Genomic DNA, 16,193 nt, shown 5'->3' on the forward strand with positions numbered 1-16,193 from the left:
TTTGTAGTGCACACACAAGTCGTTCTCTCCCCCAGACACGAACACACGAGCGCATTAACACCCCCCTCTCTTCCAAAGTCTGGACACCAATATAGGTCTCTATCACCTTGTCTCTCGGGCATGCACAGATCTCTTCCCCCACTCTCTAGGTCTCCCGGCATCTCTCTTTCCCAAGCACACGTACTATGTAGAGTGTATCTTTCCCATACACACAAAACGTCGCCCTCCAAACGTCTATCTCCCAAGTTATGTCGTTCTCGCACACTCACCTCACACACCGCCCCACTGCAAACAAGAACACTTTGTCTCCTTGTGCACCACTCTCCTCTTTCTATCTCTCCCACATGCGGACCCGTCCCAGCTCCTTCCCTATATACATATATGTCGTGACTCTTTCCATAGCTCCCTAATGTATCATCATTCTCAATCTCGCACGTTGTTCTCTACACCGTCTATTCTAGATCTCTCATGAAGACCCTATCACACACACGATGACTCCCTTCCCCTGCGTCTCCGTACATAGGCCAATTTCGACAACATAAACATTGTCTCCCTATCCCCTCTCACCCCTATCTTCCTCTCTCTCTCTCTCAAGCCCTTCTCCCACATACACTCGATGTCTCTTCCAAATAGTCTGCTCCCCGCCCACACCCATGCTATCCCGCTACTACACATGCCTTTGTCTCTCTTTGACACACATGTCAGACCATTCCCCCTTCCCTTATACTAGGTTTACATCATTAGTGGTCTCTCTACTCCACATACACACACTCGCTCTCACACACAAACGCGCGCACAAACACACACACAGACACACACAAACACCCATCTATCTAGATCCTTCTTTTAAGACACACACCCTTGCATATTCTCTCCAGCTCTAGGTATGCATATACCCCCCCCCCTCTCTAGCTCAGATGCACACCAAAATTCTCCATCTCTCTAACTCACACATCTCTCCACATGTCCGCATGTGTATCTCACACACTCACTCTCTGATTATGTCTATGTGTCTCCATGTTACACAACACAAAGCCCCATGTACATGTCTCTCTCTATCCTCCACACACATAGACACAAAGAATCTCTTATCATTGCCTCAGTCTCTAGACATATCACACACGCACACTGTCTCTCTCTCTCTTGCAAACACGCTCAACAAGGGTTTCCCCATGAATAACTTACCGTCTATTCATCAATAGTCGTGGCAGTACGGCGAACATGAGACGTGAAAAAGAATAAATCTACACGTGCGTAGACCACCTAGTATGACTACTAGGACTAGAGCAAGCCGAAAGTGCGCCGCCATCACCCCCTCCTTATCGGCGACGGGAAAACCTTTGTTTTACACAGTCGAGAAGTCATTGTGCTAAGGCCCCACATGCTGAGCCATTGAATAGAATGTAGATCCTAGTTTACAGAAACAAGTATCGATAATACGCTTGTATCTCCATACTTATATTTCTTCTCTTATAAAAAAACCGAGTTGGTGATGATGGTACGCGTGCCATCTTGCAATATAGACCATCTGATCTATATCTGACGGATGGAAATTAAACTAAAAGATACCCGCACCTCTCTCCACATTTGCAGGCAAGGCCTTCCCTTGTTCATCCTTATCTCCAACAACCTCATTGTTGAGCAATTAAAAAAGGAAGCCTCTGGAACAAACAGGCCTGGTGGCCGCTGCCGGCGTCATCCATCCCCATGCCTCCGCTCAGTCTGACCACCAATCACCACCACGCCCCACTCCTCTTCACCTTATCTCCTCTTTCTCGAGATATCATTAGTTCTTACACATGGGATTACTCCCGCATGGGTCAATCACAACAAGTGTTTTATTAAAAAAATGCATCTTGATGTTCTGTGCAATGCACCGACATCTTGCTAGTACTCCTACAGAAGACTATGTTGGCGATGATGGTGTGTCTGCCATCCGTCATTTTTTACCATTAGATCTACATCTAACGATTGTGAGCTAAGTTGTTGCCTTTTCTCACCAACATCCCACTTCTCTACCAATTTGCAGAAAAACCCATAATTAGTATCTTAAAACCAACCACATCCCTCCCTCACCTCACCAAAACAGCCCAAGGAATATATTCTGATTGAAACATAATATATCTCTAGTGATATATGTATATCAAAATTAGAGTGTTTTGTATCAAGTTTGTGAATAAGTATTATTCTAATTATGATCCGTTGCAACGCACGTGAACATTGCTAGTTTTCCAACCATGCAAAAAAATGCTAGTATTTCCATAGTTTCGAGTTTTCCATCAAGATATTAGTCACTCATGGTTGATATTTACTTTCAATCACGTACACATATGCACTATGTAACTAGCCTTGCTTATTGGCTTCCAAAGCTTAACTTTCACTCCTGCTTACAATATGTAGAGTATTTAACAAAAAAACTACCACTTTCAACCAGCCCTAGGAAGAAACTATTGTACAAAAAATAGCAAAAACATACCCAAAATTTCTTAATATGCGCCAAAAACTACTACCTAGTGCCGATTAGGCTCGTTTAAACCCGTTTATGACAGGGTTGGCCCACACGTCCATGCTGACGAGGCAGCTTAAACCAACACATTTTGTTTGACCGTTGACACGAGGGACCCACATCTGACCTTCTATCCTGTTATTCCCCCTCAAATCATTATTTTTCCTGAACATTACTTTAAACAGTACTGATGCGTGTTCGTCGGTGGCGCCGGTGATGAGCGAGTTGGCCGCCGCTCCCTCGGACGGGCCGGACGCCGCGCTGGCCTCCGCACGGGTTGGCATGCTGGCCCGAGCGTGACTCACGCGCGAGCAAGCCGCCACACTGGCCTTCGCTCGAGCCAGATGGCTGGCCTTAGCGTGGCGCGCGCGAGCAAGCCGCCGCGCCGTCGTGCCAATCTAGCTAGCAAACCTTGCAAACAAGCAGTTGGACGGAGCTATCTTGGCTAGCTAGCGGCCGCGAGCGTCGGACGGAGCTAGCATCTGCACCACCGGCAGTTTTGACCTCGCCTTCTGCCGACGGTGGTAGCTGCGTCCCATGGCCGAGGATGACTAGGTGGACGAGCCAGAGGTAGGAGGTCACTCGGGGATTTTTGTGCAGACTGACATGTAGGTCCCACAGTCATAACGCCTAACTTGCCGGTCGAATAGAAGGCGTTGACTTAAGGGGCGACATGGGTTGAATCGTGCCTATAACGGCACTTTGTAGAGTAGTCGTTTCTTGGTAGGGCTGGTTGGTAAGGGCGTGTACAATGGTTGATAAGGTAGTCTTATCTTAAGTCTGCCACGTATGCAAGTGGTAGTAGCTTCTCGGCATTATTAGTGGTTTCTTGGCATTATTAGTGGTTTCTTGTAAGGAACAATGTACTACTAGCGACAAAAGGCGATTCTAGGTTGCGTTGTACTCCAACGAGTACTACTAGTGGTCGCGGGTTACCTTCTTTCGTGGGTTCCATCCCGGGCAAATGCATGGCGGCCTTTTTTTAAATAGTAACTTTGTTGCGAGCTTTAGTTTGAGTTTTGAAGTCGAACGAACGTGTCGCACCACAATCTGGGTGCACTGGATAGCCCAGCCACGTGAACGGGTTTTCCTTCCCATCATCTCGTGGCTCGCGTGCTCGCCTTAGCCGCACCTTGCTTGCAGGTTCCTCATCAGCTAGTAGCATATTTAAACTAGCGCCTCCCAGTTAAGCCCGAGGAGCGAAAAAAGCCTGGCGTGGCATGGGGAACTATGCAATATAGCGGTGTACGTAAAGTGCTAGTACTCTACTACTCTGTAGCTTGGGCGTTGCACACATGGACTTCACTCCATTATCGGCTCTATAAAAGAAATTCCACAGGCAAAAGCTTTGCCTCATCTCGTTCATAAGAAGGAACTACTAACAAAGTTCGACGAGATGCATTACACCTCCACAAATGGAAGCGAAAAGCCTAGTCTCGCTATATCAAATAACTGAAATGTTCTGCCCCCCAGTAACTGTCGCTGATAAACAGGCTGCTAGTGTGTGCGTGAGAGGAGCGGCTGAGTAGGCCAGCTACGCGCTTGAATAGAGCACCGAGAGTACCCACTACGCAGGTGTACTTTCCCTGCATTGATAGTACAGCGATGGTTCTAGAGAACAGTACTACCCTCCACTTCCAACTGTAGCTCCTTGGCCCTGAGATTCAAGAGTTCGAAACTGGTGCACTATACTAGAAGTACAGTACATCGCACTACTAGTTGAGAAAGTAGTACTAGTACTGCTACAGTATGAGTACGTAGTAAATAATAGCCTCACCCCTTTGCTAAGGAACGATCGAGGAGCTGCAGTTGGAAGGGACGAGGCCCTGCGGTTACTACGCTCTTATATCCTCCTCGCCACTTCCCCTCCCCCCGAAGAGAAGGCAGTTCGTCGCTGGTCCCATGGATTCGCCAAGCGGTTCTCCTCCTCGTCGGGGCCGGGAGACCTTGGACGACGATCCTCTAGGAGAAAGCGCACGCCGCTCCTACGTCCTCACCGCCGCAAGACTCGGTGCTTCCTGCACCAACTTTTTCAAGACGGTGCTTAAACAGGCTTGGGAAAAGTCCATGCTTGTTGGTCTTCCATGCGTCCTCAAGGAGAAGGTTCTTCTATGGGACAATCCTTCGAACAGTCCACCGCTCCCTGGCCATGGTTGCACGTTGACTCCGCTAGAGTTGTCGACGTTGAGAGGTAGTCAGATTTTGTCCGATGAGCAGGTCAGTCATGGAGTTTGATCATGTAGTACTTAGTTATTCCATTTCCATCCCGTAATTTCTCCGCTACCCACCGCCTTATATATAGGTCTGGGTCGGTGCCAACGAAGATTGGCTTGCATACCTCCGGTCGGATACCACCATCATTTTGCACAACATCCACAACATTGCGGTCGTTCCTGTAGACCCCTTCTCCACCATTGGGATCGGTCTTCCGGACTGGCTGGGCTTGAATACGTATGATGATGCCTACATGAGATTGAAGAAGATAGCAATTGCGGACCCGCCGACAGAGCGACGCGGCTACGAACTATCTCATCGCGGTGTTCGACATAAGGATTGCCATCAATGCAAGAGGCAGTAACGGCAGAGGCTGGCGCATTTTGGCCGTGGCAGATTTGTACCCCTACACGTTCGAAGACGTCATGCGCCATCTAGGCCGCATCTTCGTGGTGACAAGCTAGGGGACTTGTTTCATCTGGTTGGCATCCTATGGTATGGGAGATTACAAACGGAATGCACAAACCATCATTTGCATCCCTAACGGTACTCCATTATTTTGTAGGGACGAGTCATCCCCCGATCAAAATAAGATCGCCGATCCTGGATGTGCATTTGCATCTGCGATTCGGTCTAGCTTGGAACCTTGTAGCTGACTTTGGCATATTGGGATCAACTATCTTAGCAGTCGTTACCCATGGTACCACTATTGTGCAACATGGTCACACAATCTACCACGATTAGACCGTCACCATCTACCCAGGTATTCCATTTAGTATTATATTTTTTAACCCTCTTGCCTTCTCTTTCATTGTTGTACTACTTACTAGTACTAGTAGGTGTACTTTTTACCTTGGAGGACGCGTATAGCTAGCTAGGCCCTTGAAGACTTGAACCCACTAGTTGCCACCATTTTTGTTTTTCCATGTCTTACTATCTCATCCATGTAGCCAAGGGTGGCTATATATAATAAGCAGGGTATTTTACTTCCTCTATACCGGAGTAGTACTATTTGCTGCACAGTATTACTGACCGCCATATTTGAGCACAACATTATTATGCGTGGACCTTGACTATGTACGTCACCATGTGTCCAGATCTAAGATGTCGCGTGTACTAGATGAATGGCGTCGAGTTCAATCCCCATGATGCTACGTGGGTGCCGAGGAACACTCTTGGAGAGTACTCGCTTTTCATTGGGGACAACTACCCCAGTATGAAGCGGATGCCACCTTCCGTGCACGACACCAAAGGCCTGCTGTTCATGAAGCATGGTTGTGTCTTCAGTGCGCACCGCCGGATGAACGACATGCTGGGACACGCTATCCCTGATTTATGCCGCTTCAGCTTGGATGAGTCTCCATCGTGTGGAACCGGACTAGAAAGCTGCAACAATGATTCCCGTTGCCCACCGCCATGGATCGTGCCATCCATGAAGAACACCTGGGACTGGAACCTGGAGGAGGACATGTAGCCCATCTATAACGTGTAAGTGGAGTATGGTAAATTGTGAACGGTAGCGTTGTGAATATATGTAGACTAGTCGTGCACAAATTTATCACATGAATTGGAGATGAACTTGTGTGGCATACTGGCATTTGTCCTTTAGAATTTATTACTAGTAAATGTGTTATGTCTACGTGCAACTTGTGTGGTTGTTGCACGGGCTCCAACACGCTCTTTGAGAAAAAAAAGGTGGCACAGCTTTGGATATAGGTGACATGGCGGCATCATATAGTAGCATCGTTCGCTATAGTTGTAGTATACTCCTACTAGGATGACAACTCCTATAAAACCTTGCACTTGGCTCTTTGCCTCTTCGGGAGGTTCAACAGTTCGTACTCGTGTGAACCTTGCACTTGGCTCTTCGCCTCTTCGGAAGGTCCAACAATGATGTTACTACAGTACAATATGCTTCTGGCAACCTGACACCGATTGAACTGTTGCACGTCCACCGCGAGGGCAAGGGAGAGGGAGAGGGCGCTGTAGTCAAAACCCTCTCCTCGTCCTGCGAGCAACCGCGCACGTGGGCGAGGGAGAGGCATAGTAAGCAAGCTTCTGCTCGTTCGTTGAGTTGACGGGACACATCAAAGTAGTACTAGTACTAGTCCATACTATGTCCTTTCCGGTTAATATGGCTTAATTTGAAACGAGAAAAATACACTGGCGGTTAACGTATGTAACAATACGCTCATTACGGTCACTATATATAGTTTTGCGGTGATTATACGATCACTAGCTCATCGTAGAGCACCGTATTGCACCCTACTGACCAGCCACATAGTCGACGTGGCACTTTGTTGACTGGTTAAATTGTCACCTGGTTTCTGGGTCCCACCTGTTAGTTGGTAGAGCAAAGAAATCAGTTAAACAAAACTTTACGCAGGCGCGACAGGAGCCCAACCCTTGCGCGCGAACCACCCTGGCTGTGTATGTGAGTGCATGCACGTGTACTCCCTCAGTCTTCCAACAAAGAGTGTACATCGGCTAAAAAACAAAGAGTGTACATCTACACTTCCAATGCATTTAGACTTTAATCTAAATCGATATTGACTGGCCAATGCACCAACTTCTACTCTAGCTATAGGCTACATGTCTATCCTTAATTACAACATGCAAAAACCTTCATTTAATCTTCTTCTCTCAATGGTCGCATGCACACATAAGTCTGCTACTTTTGGGCGTTAATTATGCCCTGGTCAATGTGTAAATCTCTAAATGTATAGTCTTTCACGGACGTAGGGAGTAGGTTGAGCACTTGAGCGTGAGCATGTCTGTTACGTCATGTGCTGTGTGCTGCATGGGTGCGTGATTGTTGCGTGCGTCCATGTGTACATGTGAGTGTTGCATGTTGCATGCATGCATGCATGAGACTTTTACTCCCTCCCATTCACATGTTCATATTTCAAGCTTCCTCTGTTCCCTCCATATGGTGATACTCCCTCTGTTCCCAAATACGGAGTAAAAGCCTCCCTTTGTTCCCAAATACGGAGTAAAAGCCTCCCTCTGTTCCCAAATACGGAGTATTTGTCTTTTTAGAGATTTCAACAAGTGACTACATACGGAGCAAAATGAGTGAATCTACACTCTAAAATATTTCTACATACATCCGTATGTTGTATTTCATTTGAATGTCTAAAAAGAGTATATTTAGGAACGGAGGGAGTAGCAAATAAACATTAAGTTCTCTTGTTTTTCCCTCCTTGGTCATGGTGCACAACCAAAGATGACTTATTCACCTGGATGGAGGGAGTAGATGGTCAAACTTTGACACAAAATTAATGCATTGGTAAACATAATTTTTTGAGGAAAACGAGTGCATTAATTGAGTGTTTTTGCAAACTACAAAAATTATTCCACCACTCATCATCTACCTTGGTTGATGAGATTTTTGAATTAAGCCCTATAAACCGGAAAGGAAGTAGTACTAGTACTCGTACATTATTGGCGCCGGGTGCCTTGGCCAATGTTTCATCTTATTGGACAGGATGAGCGTATAGGCATAGGGATATTGTAGATAGGAAGTCTTCGCGATCCATTATTCCCCATCTCAGTCAGAGATAACTATTCAACTAGTCTTCACAGTGAAGTGACAATACACGCTGCAGCAGATGGGACACTTAATTAATAAGCTGAACCAACGTGTTGGTGTTACTAAATCAGCCTTACCCAGTACTGCCATCATGTTTGCCAGTGAAGCACGCTTCCGATAATACGCCTACGCACCTCTTTCCTCCATTAACTGACATATGGGCCCTCTTGAGGCAGACCCACATGTCATCGGCGTAACTATTTACACTCCGAAGGACGGTATATCCTGGTAGTAGTACTGGTAGAATTGAGATTTAATGCACATTCTTCCCCGTCTTTCACTCTTCTTCCTCCTCTCTTCCCCATCGTCGGCCGCACACCATATCCCCCCCTCACTGCTCGCCCGCCTGCGCCATCTTCTTTGGTAGCTCACGCGTACCATATCCCCCCGCTCACTGCTCGGCCACACACGCCATCTTCTTCGCTTGCCCGCCCGAATCCACTTCCCAGCTGGTTCGCAGGCACCGAAAACCCCAATCACCCAGCGCCCTGAAAAACCCTATGGTAGAACCGACTGTCATGCAGAGCCATGATTGGGATTACCTCCCCGATGTTCTCTTGGAGCAGATCTATAATCATATGGACCTGCTCAGCACCGTCCGTCTGGCCGCATGCTCGGTGTCTTTGCACGGTCTACTCGTCCGCAACCGGCTTAAGACACCGTGCTTGCTGATGCCCGATCCTTGCAGGTGACCCAAACACCGACTTGACGATCCTACGGAGGTTGCCGTGGTGCCCCTCGACATGCTACCACTACCCGTCCACCTGTCCTTCATGCGCGGCCACTACTGGGCGGGCATGAAGGCCAACAGGATCGTCCTCATCCACCAATCCGGTAGTCCGTGGCGTCTCGTGGATGTCTACACCCAACAAGAGATCACCCTTCCATCGTTGGATATCGCCGCTATCGAGCCTCGCGGCCCCCGGACACTCCTGCCTACTACGCACGAGACGCGTCGAGCTTTTGGCTCGACCTTTGTTTGCTGAAAGTTGTAATCTGTGAAGTGCCCACACCATCAGAAGACTACATGGATTACAAGCTCATTGCCTTGTTCAACATGGGATTAGTCTATCTGGAATCCGGTCGCCATACATGGTTATGGCTCGTCGTCAATCCTGTTGAGGCAACATTTCTGTCTGATGCTATAGTGCACGATGTCATCGTTTACGCGATCGACGCACAAATTGGCTGCCTATACTGGTGGAATCTATCATTGTGTAATTGTTCTATCTCATCTCATCTTTAGCTTATGAATACGACTGCCTGTTCATTGTTACAAATTTAGAATAGATAGTATGTCTATAACCACATCATTGCTATATGTTCCTCTCATTTCCTAGATTTTTATGACCACACATGTTATTGTTAGAGTTGATATGAGAACAATTGGCATCTAATGATTGTTAGAATAGATATTATGAGCATAACCTCATGATTGCTATATATTACTCTCATTTCCAAGATTTTTATAACAACGGATGTTATTGCTTAGAGTTGATATGAAAACAGTAGTAAGTGCTATGGTAGAATATGAGTAGGCCTTGTCATAGCTGTTTTCCTCTCATTGTTACATGATGTTTGACCTATGACATATTGCTAGAATATGAAAGCCATTGGCTTTTTTTAACTTGGGGTATGATTATGACCACGGCATTGCAATTCTCTGTCTATGATATGTGTCACTGTTATAATAATCTTAATTCCACACATACTCTGAATATGATTATTTATTTTTGTCCTTTTGGTCTCCAATTTAAATTGTTGCAGCAGACGCAAATGCGCTGGCCTTCATGATTCCAGGACCTGGAATCATACCGGTCGATGGGTGGTGGTTTATCGCTCGTTCAGCTGTCGGCGGTCATTTGATGCTCATTCGCACGTACCAAATTGACCAAACCATTACATCAAATCACATGCAGTACAATGTCTGGGGTGTTCGTGACATCGATGGCTATGGCTGCTTCGTGTTCGAGAAAGATCCCAGCTCCGTTGGGCCAGGCATATTAACCTGGAGGCGGGTTTACAGCCTCGGCAACCACTCCATGTTCCTCGGGCTCAATTATCCGATTATCCAACCAATCATCGACCATATCACTGGCGATTATTACCGTGCTATGCAACTTCCATTCGCCAGGGGGAACTGTGTTTACACATCATACCATGGGTTTCATGAATCACCATATCCAGAGATTTGTCGACATAGCTTATTGCCAGATAATGTTCAGTGTGTGAAAGGCATCAAGCTTTCATGCGATGGATGGCTTTTGCAAACCCGACATGTGGCGATGTGGTTCATGCCAACAGCAAATATGCACAACTTGATTCGTACTGATATCTAGACTGAGCCATGTATCCTGCTGCTGTAGCACGATCCTTTTTTATTGAATATTATGTACTGTTGTTAGTTTGAAGCACTCCTCTGGTTTGAAGGATAGATGCTTTTCTGGGATTAAGTGCATCATAACTCACCCGTGTAGGACTGGACTATTTTATTACCCGTAACAAAATATTATTCTGTTACCCTCGCGCCCTAGGGGCGCGTCCATTTTCTTCCTCCTGCCGCCGCCCGAACCCACCTCCGCCCAGCGCGCCGCCCCGATCCCACCTTCACCCAGCGCGCCGCCGCCCGGATCCCACCGCCACCCTGCGTGCCGCTGGCCCTATCCTCCTCCTCCCAGGCGCCTCCGCCACGATCCCCCTCCTCCCAGCGTGCCTCCCGTCGCCGCCCCCGCCCCCAACTTGCCCTCGTGCAAGCCACCGCCGGCCACCTTCCTCCGGTGAGCAACCGCCATCCGCCTTCCTCGCGCGAGCCATAGCCGGCCGCCTTCCTCCGGCGAGCAACCGCCAACTGCCTTCCTCCCGCGAGCCACTGCCGGCCGCCTTCCTCCGCCGCGTCTGCCTTGGCGGGCCGCGCCCTGTCTCCACTACCGCCTCTGGTCACGCACTGCCCTATTCATGGCTAGCTTGCGTATGGAACCTGCAAGTTCAACATTTGCACAATATTCAGTTCTTGTAGTACAAATGTCTCCCTCCCCCCACGCCATCCTCGGAACCCCTCACTCGCGCCACGGCCGCAGCTTCACTCCCGTGCGCCACCCTCGGTTGTCGCGCCATGGCCTGAGCTCAGCGGCTGTGGGTGGAGCCGCTGGGTCGAGGAACTTTGCCTCGACAGTACAACAGCACACTCTGCTGTTGGTCGCGATAAGAGCTGCGCACAAGCCACCCCCTGTCCGCCCTCGATCTGTCTTAGTCATCTCCCTCTCATCCTCTCTCTATCTCTGGTATGCGTTTGTGTGTGCAGGGAGTGGGAGGAGATAGAGCAGGGGAGTGGGAGGCCCTTCCATGGCAAATCCGTCGGCATCTTCCATGGATATTGCGACCTCTCTTGATTTTTGCTTGAGGATTTCTCCTCTGGATCTGTAGACTGTAGTTCCTGCATAGCGGTGTCCTTTTTTCTAGTGTTCCTCTTTCGATGTTGATGCATGTGTTTAATAACCCCACTGATGCGAATTCTGAAAACAAGCTCCAGTACAAGAAAAATGGGTCGTTCAGTTCAATTCTGAATTATAAGTGTGTAAACACATCCTGCTTACACAGTAACTAATTAACTATGATAACCATGTTCAGACTTCTATAAATCCCAAAACTATGCAGAGTTAGGATTGTTACTACCTTGCTTCTTACTATTGATTCATTTTTTATGAGAAGGTATTAAGATGGTACATGTAGTTGGGCATCTCAATATACTGTAATGTGTTTTTTTGCATATTACCTTGAAATTATGTTAGCAATTCTGAATTGCGATTGTGCTTGAAACTGAAAATAATTCTGTAACTTCTCAAACCTCGTGGACTTGATGCTTAAAATGCTTACAGAACGAATTGATTCTTGTTTCTTTCATGATCAGTTCAGCAAAAAAAAAGTTCAGTCCAATTTCAAATTCTCATTTGAGTTTAGTCAAAGTTTCTTATTTTAGTCCAGTACAATATCCAAGTTTATTTCAGTTCAATTCTTATTTTAGTTTTAGTTCATTTCAATTCTTATTTTAGTCAATCTGTAGTCTATGGATTTTATTTGGCCTAGATTGCTAGATGTACTAACTTGTTGTGCCAAGGCAATATAAAACATTAAGTGTCGCTACTGTAATTTGTTCATTGTTTCATGCCTTCCCGCCGACGCGCGCCCCCACCTCCTCGCCGACGCGCGCCCCCCGCCTCCCCGTCGACGTGCGCCGCCATGCCTTCCTACAGACGCGCACCGCTCCGCTGCCTCAGTGCCCATGCCGTTCAAACTCAGCCACCTAGGCCGTTCAGTTGGCGGTGTTCCTGCAGCTGCAGAGGTGGTGCTGACAGTAGTAGGCGCTGGTTGTGTTGGATAAAATGCCTAGGAGCTCCCATGATTTATACATGGAACCTAGATGATTCCGTTTCTTCATTCCCCCAAGTGCTTCAATGCTGGCTCCTTCTCGGCTGGCTCGATCGCTGCTGGATTAGGTGGGCGTAGGTGTGGGTTTACATTGAAGCTGGCACCGCTCTTGTGTTATTTTCTCTAGCGATTGAGAAATTGATACTCTTTTTAATGCGTAAGTTTATCTGCTCACAACCTGTTTGTATGAAAAGCCAAATAGCTTGAGAATAGCAACCTGTTCGAGCTTAGCTGAGAGGATTTTGAATCGTTGTGTGAGGAAGTGTGGACATGGCCTTGAGATAATGCATGCTGCTTTATTCATAGAGAGACGGTGCCGTTGATTTTATTCATAGGAAACTGAACCAAAACAGTGGTTGCTACTAGTGTTTGGAAATTATAATTACTAGAACTCTTATTTCTCACCCTTTTAATTGCTGGCTAATTCTTGTAAAAAGTAGTGGTTAATCTTGCTAATTACTTTGATGTGATGCCTAGGTGGTCACTCCAGCTCCTGCAACCAACACAGGTCGTTGCCCCCTTTGCCACAACGGCAGGAGCACAAATACGAGTGTGGTCGTCCTCAACCAGTTCCTTCACGCGGCCTTCACGCAACCCCTGCTCATGTATGCTTACACCAAAAGTACAACTCTTGTTACTCTCCTCGTACTTGCTCTTGCTTATTTTCTAAGCAATAATTCCTATTGCTTCCTCTTGGGGAAAGGGATCCCATGTTGAAGCCTTGGTGCTCACCCGCTGTTTATATTCATCACCATAGTGTACGAAACATATGAAAACCATTCTGGCTTCGGGAGAAAATATAACCAGTACATGTGCAATTGCGTGAGAAGTTCCCTTATGAAAGTTCCTTGTAAACAAACCACATGAAAGTTCGTCAAGAAAAACTTTGTAAGTTCAAAATGGCTATAGGAAAACTTTGTAGGTTCAGATGGGTATAGAAAACTTTGTAAGTTCAAAATGGGCACGCCTAATAGTGCGTGAATAAAATTTTTAAACCCAACAAAGTCCATGTTGGTCGGTCTACAGTGTGTTGTCAAGAAGGTTGTTGGCCTTGGAGGCCGACACTAGCTGATCATCTACCTTCCAATTATATTAGGCATATACCACTGAAACTGCAGGTCGCGCCCTCCTCCCACCGTAGGTGGTGCCCTCCTCCCGCATAGCCTATTGGTTGGTGTACCGTGACCCCTCCTCATATTTTTGGTATGAATTTGATGAATCTTCTTGATGCTCTGTTCTTATTCATCTAGAGATTCCTCCTCATATTGATTGTTTGTATTGCTCTGTTCTTGTCATTTTGTAAATTAGAAAACAGTAGTCAGTATTTTTTTATAAAAAAGTTTACCGCATAAAAAATGCAACAGTAGTTCAACACAATATCAAGGAGGGTGTGAGTTGGGTATGGTTACAGACGAAAGATATGTGTTGAAAAGTTCACTTCGTCTACATACGTAAGTTCAAAAAATTGTCATAGAGCTAGTTTAAAAAATTGTCAAAAGGCAAAATGGTTGTGCTAGTTCAATTTTTTCAGTCCATCTTCTGTATGCTATTCAGTACATCTAATTCCAAATCGTAAGTACAATTGCCTTTATGTTTTCCATCTTCATATAACACAAAATAGGCACTGGAGGATAAGGTGAGAATATATACTAATGAAATGCTTGGTGGCGTTGTCCATGTTTTGAATTTAAACCACTAGCTTTTTTATACACGAGCGCCTGTCCTGGGAGAGCCCTATATTGCCATGAGCACTACTGCTACAAACTTTAATCCCCCATTGTCCGGCCCTATATTTTATCCTCGGTTCTTAGAAAAGCATGGAAACAATTCTCTGTGTGTTAGAGTATCAGTTCATGTGGAGAAGAACATGTTTCCTATATGAAAAAAATAATATATTATTATCAGTTCAATATGTATTTTGTCATTAGTTCATACAGAACAACCGTAAAAAATATTTTGATGTGTGTTAGAGAGAGATCAACTTTATATTATATGGTAGCTCACTCATTGCATGATTGCACAGCAGTTTGGCATCAAAATTCACATCAGTTTAGGGGTGCCCGCATCACGGTCTCACCGTGCTACCGCAATCTCTCCTTGATACGCCACCGGACGAGCCCCTCCTCACACTTTGGCAAGCTGTCACTTGCTCCTGTGCCTGGATCCCATGTGAGCGCTGATGGTAGTCCTCTGTGTGCGTCAATGGCACTTTCTCACAGCAATCTCCCTCTCTTTCTTTGCTCCTGCTATTAAAATGCATAGATGTGGTATTCTGCTAACTGAGTAGTTGGGAAGATGTGAAAAGAACATGCTCTTTAGGTGTTTGTGACTATTCCTGTGAGCACCAATGAATTTAAATTTTTATTTTGTGCTTCCGTGTATGTTTTTGGGCAGCACAAGTACATCGTCATAGTAAGTACAAATGCGGTCTTATGGAACTCTGATAGTTGTTGGATGCTATTCCAAATGCCAATCATGCAAAACGGTTGTTGCTAGAATCTAGATGATATTTAATGTAGATACCATAGTTTCACCGTATTTTTTGGTTCTAAATATTTCTGCATACCTCTTTAAAAGAATGTTCCGTTTGTGATCATTTCTTGTAGGTATTCATGTGGACTTTAAATAATGACTATTCTTGTAGGAGGTTTGAAGATTATCGTGGAGCAAGTTCAAGAGATTAGTTTCGTGAAAATAAATGTGATCTTTTGGTCAGGATTTTGCATGATCCATAGCCATCGATGGCAACAGGAGGCGTCCTGCGTGAGTCGTCCATCGTCTTCTATGCGTGAGCTTGTTGTCTCTACACATCTAGCATCAGAGTATCGCCTCCCCTTGCCACACACACATGCGGTGTGGTCGAGCTAGTGTTGTTTGTGATACTGCTCGTGACTCTTGCGTCGTCATTGGACAAAGAATTTGTTCTGTGACTATGTATTTGCAGGACCTTTAGCAAATATTGTTGTGTTCTGAGTATTCTGATGTGGGCCAAATGGTGAGCATTTAAACATCAGTCTGAATTAACAAAACTGATAAGTTCTACTTTCAATAAACTGATGAACCTAGATGCAACAAAGCTCTGCCATTAGCCGTGGGGATTATCAGTTCATGTGTATTGTGTTCTTTTTGTCGGTTAATGTATTTCTTGTTTGTCAGGTCATGTGCAAGTTTGTTATCAGTTCATGTGTATGTGTATTGGTGATCTATGCTATTGCTGCTAGCTATCGATCAGACTGTGGTATTACTTTGGCAGCTCCATGTAATTAGCCCCTTTGTTGGGTGAATCTCCTACTACTTGCTAGCTTTGGAATTGTAAAAACACAATAAGTTCACAATTTAAAAAGGTGTAAGTTCAACACGACGTCCTAGATAAGTTTTAGGAAAAAGTTGAAACACAAAGAAAACCCAAAGAAATTCAAATGGTAACGTTCAAGTCGTGGGATGAAAGAAGTCCAG

General features: G+C 45.9%; 1 long non-coding RNA gene across 4 annotated transcripts; it reads left to right on the plus strand.

The window, feature by feature from the left end:
* The first annotated feature begins 10,842 nt into the window (after positions 1 to 10,842).
* On the plus strand, positions 10,843 to 15,897 carry LOC120962827 (uncharacterized). Of its 4 annotated transcripts, none has more exons than XR_006662290.2 (4): positions 10,843 to 11,291; positions 13,215 to 13,342; positions 13,834 to 13,940; positions 14,761 to 15,897. It is a non-coding gene; the product is annotated as an uncharacterized lncRNA (long non-coding RNA). The 4 variants fall into 4 exon arrangements; XR_006662289.2 differs by having other exon boundaries at positions 13,856 to 13,940; XR_006662293.2 differs by lacking the exon at positions 13,834 to 13,940 and having other exon boundaries at positions 10,845 to 11,291.
* The last annotated feature ends 296 nt before the right edge of the window (positions 15,898 to 16,193 follow it).

Source organism: Aegilops tauschii, chromosome 4 (genome assembly GCF_002575655.3).
Source record: "Aegilops tauschii subsp. strangulata cultivar AL8/78 chromosome 4, Aet v6.0, whole genome shotgun sequence".
Taxonomy (NCBI): Eukaryota; Viridiplantae; Streptophyta; class Magnoliopsida; order Poales; family Poaceae; genus Aegilops; species Aegilops tauschii.